This window comes from Otolemur garnettii, unplaced genomic scaffold (assembly GCF_000181295.1).
Source record: "Otolemur garnettii isolate 467f Iridium unplaced genomic scaffold, OtoGar3 scaffold00086, whole genome shotgun sequence".
In the NCBI taxonomy this organism is placed as follows: Eukaryota; Metazoa; Chordata; class Mammalia; order Primates; family Galagidae; genus Otolemur; species Otolemur garnettii.
The window spans coordinates 680,091-688,427 of record NW_003852481.1 but is presented as its reverse complement, the minus strand read 5'-3'; the positions used below and the strand labels follow the sequence as shown (position 1 = coordinate 688,427).

General features: G+C 47.7%; 1 protein-coding gene across 3 annotated transcripts in view; it reads left to right on the top strand.

Moving 5' to 3' along the window:
- EXPH5 (exophilin 5) overlaps window positions 1–8,337 on the top strand; it is a 75,270-nt gene that overhangs the window by 15,888 nt on the left and 51,045 nt on the right. The window contains exon 1 of one of the 3 annotated variants that reach the window (XM_023516067.1): window positions 6,175–6,220. The exons of the other annotated variants lie outside the window; for them this stretch is intronic. The gene's annotated coding sequence lies outside the window, so the exon portion shown is untranslated. Of the gene's footprint in view, window positions 1–6,174; window positions 6,221–8,337 lie in introns of those variants that run through there. 3 annotated transcript variants of the gene reach the window in all.

The window sequence follows — 8,337 nt, the reverse complement described above, 5'->3', positions numbered from 1 at the left end:
TTAAATCATCGCTGTGTACATTAATGCAGTCATGGGGTACAATGTGCTGGTTTTATATACAATTTGAAATATTTTCATCAAACTAGTTAACATAGTTTTTTTCTTTTTTTGAGACAGAGTCTTACTTTGTCATCCTCAGTAGAGTGCTATGGCATCACAGCTCGCAGCAACCTCTAACTCTTGGGCTTAATGATTCTCTTGCCTCAGGCCCCCAACTAGCTGAGACTACAGGTGCCTGCCACAACACCTGGCTATTTTAGAGACAGGATCTTGTTCGGGCTCAGGCTGGTCTCAAACTCGTGAGCTCAGGTAATCCACATGCCTCAGCCTCCCAGAGTTCAAGGATTACAGGTGTGAGCTGCCCGGTCCAGCCAATGAATCCTTTTTGAGTTTCTTTTCCTCTTCCCATTTTCTGTGCCAAATGACAAACCCAACTGTGATAGATCATTCATCTGGAGGTGTCCATCAAGTGGCCCGATTGTCATTTAGATCTGGTTATTTTGTAGATCAAACCAATGCCCTGGTAGGATGGTATAAGTTTTTAATTTGTTAACAAAATTAATTTGGTTTAAAAATTACTTAATCACAAGAATAAAGGAATAGCAGAATTACTAGGCAAACAAACAAAATAAAAACCTCACATTATAAATTTAATGTTTCTCCTGTCTCAGGGAAGCTGGTAAAACTCTTTAGTAGATGAGTCAGGCTCCAATCAGGAAAACAGAAGCTACTCAGTATTTAAAACAGAATGTAGGGAGGTGAAAATGGTACGTGGAGGTAAAACGAAGCAGAAAACCAATCGGGGACAGAGGCTGGCAGCAGTAGGAAGCCTTACCAGGGCCAGCAGATAAGGGGTCTCCTGCGGCCTGCAGGGTGCTGGGGGCTCTGATTTATAGCACAGGCTAATTTAAAGCGAGCAGGAGTTTAACAACCAGCTTGCAAAATTCCTGAATATTTAACAATCTGCTCTTCTACGCCAGTACAAACAGCCAGCTGTAGCAGCACACCTCTGGCCAGAAAGAAAGGGCAGCAGGTGGTGTTATCCAAGCCCACACGTGAGGCTCCCCCCAAAGAAACCAGAACCACAATAAGTATGACTGGGGATTTGGAGATGTAGGAGAAATAGTCATTTCCAGAAGGTCAGCATGAGGCAGGGCCAGGGGAAGAAATAACTCAGACCTTTCCCCTTTCCTTTAATCTCTTGCCAGAGATTAATCTTTCTGGCCAAACCCCCGTGGAAGCCGGCACAGCAGGGGGAGAGCAATTGCCTGTCCTTTTCTTTTCTCTTCCGCCCTGTTGGATGTCTTCCGTCATCCTTCTGCAATTTCCCACTGCCCATCATTGCTTCCCTGCCTGAAGGTGCTCATGAATTTCCCTCCTGTTATCCTGCACTGTGGTTCCTGCTCATGCTTCGCTCTTTTACGGCTCTTCTTGCTCTCTCATCCGTGCCTTTGGGCGGCACCGTCTTTCCCTCCACGCTCTGTGCTGTGCTTCTCTCTGCCCTGCTCCCAGCCAGGAACCGTGATCAGGTTCTGTCATGCACGCGTGAGTCCAGGTCTGCAGGTGGGTGGGAAGGAAGTCTCGCACAGGGCACATTATGTGGAGGGGGCTTTGTGGAAAGGTGAAACATGTACTGAAACTGGAATTTGAAGGACTTGAGGGACCAGGCTGCCCCTGGGGGCCGACTACTCACTGCTCACCTCTCCTCCTCCCTGGAAGCCTTTCATCCCCTCACCACATGCTGATCCTTCAGCTGGCTGATTGTTCCTGGTCCTGATTCCCTGGATGTCACACCAGGTCACCTGCTGCGTCTCTAGCCGGCTTGTGGATGGTCTCCCCTGTGGCCAGGCTTCTTCTCCCCCCTCCTGGGGGAAAGCTTCGTGCTGGACTTTCTAAACAGAGGCTGTAGACCATTTACTTCAGCCAGTGATGCAGTGTCGATGGGGCAGGCAGTGACAGTCACCTGTCCAGGAGGGGGTCATGCACTTGTTTTCTGCCTGCTGACTCTGCATGCCCACCCATGCTGATGACACATCTAATGTGCCTGCCTGGCATCTGTGGTGACAGGTCTTAGGCCACAGGCTCTGCTAAGATAGGGATTCTCAGCCCTGGCTGGAATTGCAGCCACCTGAGGAACTCTCAAAACTACCAGTGCGAGGCTCCACCCTAAGCCATTAATTGTTCTGAGACCAGGTTGGCATAAGTATTTTTTAGAGCTCCTCCTATAACTCTAATGTGTGCTAAGGGGCTGCCTGGGCCCTGGGGTCACTCCTCTACCTGTCACAGCCTTCCTACATTTCGTTCCTTTGCATGAGCTGAGAGACTCTGTCTCTCTGGAAACCCTGTGGTTTGGCAGAAAGCCTGGGAGCTCAGCAAAAGACAATGACAGGGACACAAACACAAACCCACAAACACAAACTGTTTCTAGGACTTTCTCACTTAAAAATTGCTTGGCGGGATCAAAGGGACCTTCAGCCCCTGGAGCTAATCAGGCAACTGGAAGAATCACTTCTTCCTTTTTGTTGTTTTCTTGTTTTTTATGGCCCACTTAGTGTGGGTCATATATAAACACAAATGCCTTCATGTCCACACACTGATTAGATCCTGGACTCTGACCTGGCTTCCTGGACCCCTGCTGCAGTCATGAGGCTTTCACGTTGGCTGTTGGGTGGTTATGTTCAATGCCTGTCTGAATATTGCTGCCATGTGGTTTATATGTAGTCCTTTTCTAACAGATGCCATCAAGGCACATAAAAGTGACTTCTAGGACTGTGTGTAATGGAGGGCAGGTGTAAGCTGGGCTGAACTACTGCATTGCACTTGAGCTTATACTTTGAAGCTCTCCCTTCAGCATCATCCAGAGACCAAGTCAAGTGGGAGATCTGCTTGCTGAAAGTGGTCCCCTGAGTAGTGGCTGGCAGGCTGGCAGGGGGTGTCCTGACAGTGGTCCTCTCCAGGCGGGGTCTGTGAGAGAGGGAACTTCCGCCTTGGCAGGGGGTGTCCTGACAGTGGTCCTCTCCAGGCGGGGTCTGTGAGAGAGGGAACATCCGCCTTGGCAGGGGGTGTCCTCACAGTGGTCCTCTCCAGGTGGGGTCTGTGAGAGAGGGAACATCCACCTTGGCAGGGGGTGTTCTCACAGTGGTCCTCTCCAGGCGGGGTCTGTGAGAGAGAACCTCTGCCTTTCTGATCAGCTTCTCAGTGTCTCTTCCTCCTTAAGGATGTCAGTTTCTTCTCTCTTTTTAGCAGCTCCCCCGCTTCACTCCACCAAAACTTGTTCTTAGGCTCGGCGCCCGTGGCTCAAGCAGCTAAGGCGCCAGCCACATACACTGAAGGTGGTGGGTTCGAATCCAGCCCGGGCTGGCCAAACAACAATGATGGCTGCAACCAAAAAATAGCCTGGTGTTGTGGCAGGTGCCTGTGGTCCCAGCTACTTGGGAGGCTGAGGCAGGAGACTCGCTTGAGCCCAGGAGTTGGAGGTTGCTGTGAGCTGTAATGCCACGGCACTCTACCCAGGGGGACAGCTTGAGGCTCTGTCTCAAAAAAAAAAAAAAACAAAAAAAACGTGTTCTTAGCTTCAATTATGGGGTAGCACTGGTTCTACAGAAGGCAGCCAGGAAGCTGGTAAATTAGGTCACGTCTATCCACGGCTGTTTAATTGCTTTGCCGCGGCCATCCAGGCAAAGTCTCTCAAAGGTTTATGAGTAACACACTCCCTGCAGGGTAGCTGTCTCCACCTTCAAAGCCACACAGGCCCCACCCTCCGAGCTCTGCCCGGCTCCTTGTGGGCCCAGTTCTGCTGAGCTCCAGCTCCAGCTCCTTCCTCGGCTTTCTTTGCACTTCCCCCGTGTGTCAGCTTAGAACACCTTGTTCCGGGCCTCCCAGAGCCTTAAGAAGAGTTCACAGAAACAAAACAATAAATAAAATCTTTTTAAAAATATGCGTATGTCTAAAAAACAAGTCATAAATCTTGTAAATGCCATAATTTCCAAACAGTGCTGTCAAACAATCGTTTTATCATTAAAGTGATGAGAATGCTTACCTGAGCTGCGTCTCGGAGGTGCCACAGGTACCCGCAGCGGCAGCCTCCTGACCGGAAGGTTCTGCAGCTCCAGGGCCTGGGTTGTTGGGAGGGGGGCCGGGTCCTGGCTACTCTTTTGGCTTGAATCCTTTTTCCTCCTGAGAGACAGATAGTCATCAGGAGTTTGTATTTGAGGTCAGCCAACCATCAAAATTAAGTGTTGGGAGAAACCTTGCAATTTTGCCTCTTTCTCCTGGTGGCATGTGTGACCAGCTCTTCCATTTGCAGCATGAAGATGGTCTTGGGAAGCTGTCCCGCCTCAGGATCCTCCTGTCAGTGCCTCTCAGCATCAGGGTCGCAGGTGTGGCCTCTCTAAAGTGGGAGCCTCATAGGATAGATTTTTATTTGCCTTCTCATGATTCAGCAACACTTGTGTTCAGCGCACTCATCTACTCAGCAGATAGAGCTGAGATCCTACCATGAACCTGGTACCAGAGATCCGGAAATGCTCTCTTGAACCTCTCCATGTAGTGAAGGAGATATATTTGCTATAATGTGGCAAATAAGATAGTCACACACAGGGACACAGAGGTCGTTTAACCCCACGTGAGGGCTCAGAAAAGACTTGCTGGATGAACTGAGTCTTGAAGAGAGGTGCATAAAGGTGGGGAGGCCGCTCCCAGTGCAGTGAACAGCGCCGGGTGAGGAGCAAAGGCCTGAGAGGTTACGGCGAGGTGCATGCCCCTCAGCGGTGGGTGTCACTAGATTACAGCGTGAGAGGCAACGGCAGGCAAGAGGGTGGACTGCAGGGGACAGGGGTGGGTTGTGGAAGCTCTGTGTGCCATGCTGAGGACCCCACACGTTACAGAAGTGGAGGTAAAGGGGGGCTGCTGAAATGCTTAGAGCAACAGTGACAGAGTCCAATTTGCTTCTCAGGTGGGTGGTCTGAGTGAAGGGTAAAGCCTGGATTAAGGGAGAGTTGTGTTTGGGGTCCTTGAATAGGGACGAAGAGATGACCAGAGATACAAGAAAGACTTGGGAAATCAAACTATCGGGACTTGGGGACTGACGGGACTCAGCAAGAAAGAAAAAGCCCAGTTTGTGTAAACTCAGATTTCTGGCTCCGGCAAGGTTTTGGCATTTGACCTACTATTTACACTGAAGCCAGTGGGTCCAAGTGGACTCTATACTTTGTGCTTCCAGGGTAAGGTATTATTTACATCTAGATACTAACAGGCTTCTTCTTCCATTAACTTTGAAATATTTAAATTTTCTTTTCTTTCTTTTTTTTGAGACCAAGTCTCACTTTGTCACCCTTGGTGGAGTGCTGTGGCGTCACAGCTCACGGCAACCTCAAACTCTTGGACTCAAACCATCCCCTTGCCTCAGCTTCCCAAATAGCTGGGACTACAGGCACCTGCCACAACCTCTGGTTATTTTTAGAGATGAGGGTCTCACTCTGGCTCAGGTTGGTCTCAAACTGGTGAGCTCAGCAATCCACCCGCCTCAGCCTCCCAGAACCTGGAAACATTTAGATATGAATCTCTTCATGTCTATTATCTTCTGGCAAATTGAAGCCTCAGATTTTAGGCCTGTGACCAGGATTGGAGTGGGGAAGGACTGGGCAGATTTCACAGTAGAATTTTGGCCAAAGGAGCCTGGAAATTGTTCCCCAGCTCCAGATGGCCTGGTGAAGGACTTCCGGGAGGAGAAGCTGAATGCAGCCACCTGACAGAGAAGGGGGGAACCGATTGGCCCACAGGAGCCAGCACAGGGCAAGCCATAGTGAACAGGCTGGCAGACAGCAGGTGCCCAGCAAGCCAGAGGAGACTGCGGGACTTTCACTTCCTCCCTGCAGCTTTGAACTTCCATCAGGAGCTTTCTCTCTCTCCTATTCTAAGCAAAACTAATTAGGATCCACTGATCATTGAGACACCCCCTCAAAAAACATAAAGTAAGACTCATTTCAGGTGGCTGCTACTCCCCCTTGAAGCAGCAATAAACTGGTTTTCAGCAGCAGCCTCCCTTTGGTGCGGGGTCAGCAAAAGTGTATTTCACCTTCAGCAAGCAGGGGATCCCTCTCTTCGCTGTGTCCTGCCCACCAGCATACGGCTCGTGGATTTGGGTTTGGAAACTTGTCCAGAGCTGCTGAGGAGAGATACGAGGTCATCACTCTACTGTGTGCTGCCCTGCACCCGCCAGGTAAGCCACACACACCAGGGGGAAGCCCCTTGAAGGCTGGCCCGGTGACCAGAACTGCTTTGCTCTATTGAGCCCACAACTCTAGGTTCAAAGCAGCAAGGCTGACTTAAGCCCAATAATAAAGGAAAGAGGGTGTTAGTTTACTTAGATAAATCCCAATATTGGGGGGAGGGGATCAGTATTAGTGGTGTTTTCATTTGTATTAAAATAAGAGATACTTGAGAAATATCTTGAAGACCTATTATCTGTATGGGCTACACAAGCTGCTATAGTAAATGCAAAGTGTAGGACCAAGGAATTTCTAGTCTATTTGGGAAGACAGGACATGAAAATTTAAATACTATTATAAGGCTACAAATGACTAAGTGTCTAATGGGTGGCCCTGATGGTAGAGAAGTGTTTTGTGTTTTTTTGTTTTTTTAGACAGAGTCTCACTTTGTCACCCTCAGTAGAGTGCTGTGGCATCACAGCTCACAGCAACCTCAAACTCTTGGGCTCAGGCTATCTGCTTGCCTCAGCCTCCCAAGTAGCTGGGACTACAAGTGCCTACCACAATGCTGGGTTGGTTTTTCTAATGGTTGGGCTGGTCTGAAACTCCTGACCTCAAGGGATCAACCTGCCTCAGCTTCCCAGAGTGCTAGGATTACAGTCGTGAGCCACCTCCCAGGCCTGGAATTTGTAAATCTTTAATTAAGAAAAACCATTCCCGTCAATTGAGAAACTAAACTCTTGAAAGAAAGGCTGGTGTTTGTTGACTGTGGATGACTGGCTGCTTGCCCTGGACCATTCAGTCCCAACTGATTTCCTTCCCTCCTCCCCCCTGCAATCTGTTCACTGCAGTAACTTCTAAGTGTTTGCTAATTTTTAACAACCTTGCCATAGAGAACGAGGTTTAGGTTAACTTTTGTCTTTGTTTTTTAATTCTGTAAATGTTAAATAGAAGAAGGGCACAAAATCATTTCTGATAAAAATAGAGGTTAGGTGTGTGTTAACAGTTGTGTGGCGCCTTTCTGTGCATCTCCAGGGAATCAGCTGTGTCACGGTGCAGTCATACAGTGCGTTGGTGCCATCTGTGTGAGCAGGTGACTGGCAGAAGGCCCCAAACAGAAATCTTTGGTTTCCTCCCCAAGCCTTCTTGACATGAGCTTGTAGGAAGCTTCCAGGAGACTTAGGTGATCTTAGTATTGAGTCTTCTCCTGTGTATCTATCAGGAGGGAGTTGAGAGAATTTCTGAGTTTCTGGGATTCTTATTTATAGCCCAGTGACACAGGACAGTAATGATGGCCAGGTGCGGTGGCTCACACCTATAATCCTAGCTCTCTGGGAGGCTGAGGTGGGTAGATTGCCTGAGCTCATGAGTTTGAGACCAGCCTGAGCAAAAACAAGACCCCAACTCTACTAAAAATAGAAAAACTGAGGCAAGAGGATTGCTTGAGCCCAAGAATTGGAGGTTGCTGTGAGCTATGACGCCATGGTACTCTACCCAGGGTGATGGCTTAAGACTCTGTCTCAAAAAAAAAAAAAAAAGAAAAAGAAAATATTAATAGATAATGATCGATGTTCATGAGTAAATTTGGACAGTTTCTCTTAATACAAGACTGCAAATAAAAACTTTCTATGGCCATTAAAACAAAGAAACAAAGCTTCTTTTGCTCAGATGACCCTCTCTGCCAATGATGCCCTTCACCCATTCCATCTTCCACCCCCTTTCTCTATTTTTCTTATTATTCACTCATTCTCTGAGGAATGAGCATTACTTGTGATGAAGAATGGTAGATTCAGACCCTCACTTAATAGACTTCATACATCTGTTTCTGTCTTTTAAGCCCGATCTTCATGAATGCTTTTAGCCCTTAGCTGGAATTAATCTTATCTTTCTTCATGAGGCCAATGCATGATTCTTGGTTTTCTATTGTATGATGTATCATGTCACAGCTACTTTGTGCATATCTTTTTCCATCAATAAATCTGCCTTCATATCATCCTTACAAATTTAAATGCTCACTATGTTTGAATTAAATCCATTAAATCCTTTTTATTGTTGTTGATGTTATTTTATTTATTTATTTATTTTAGAGACAGTCTCACCTTTTTTTTTTTTTTTTTTTTTTTTTTTT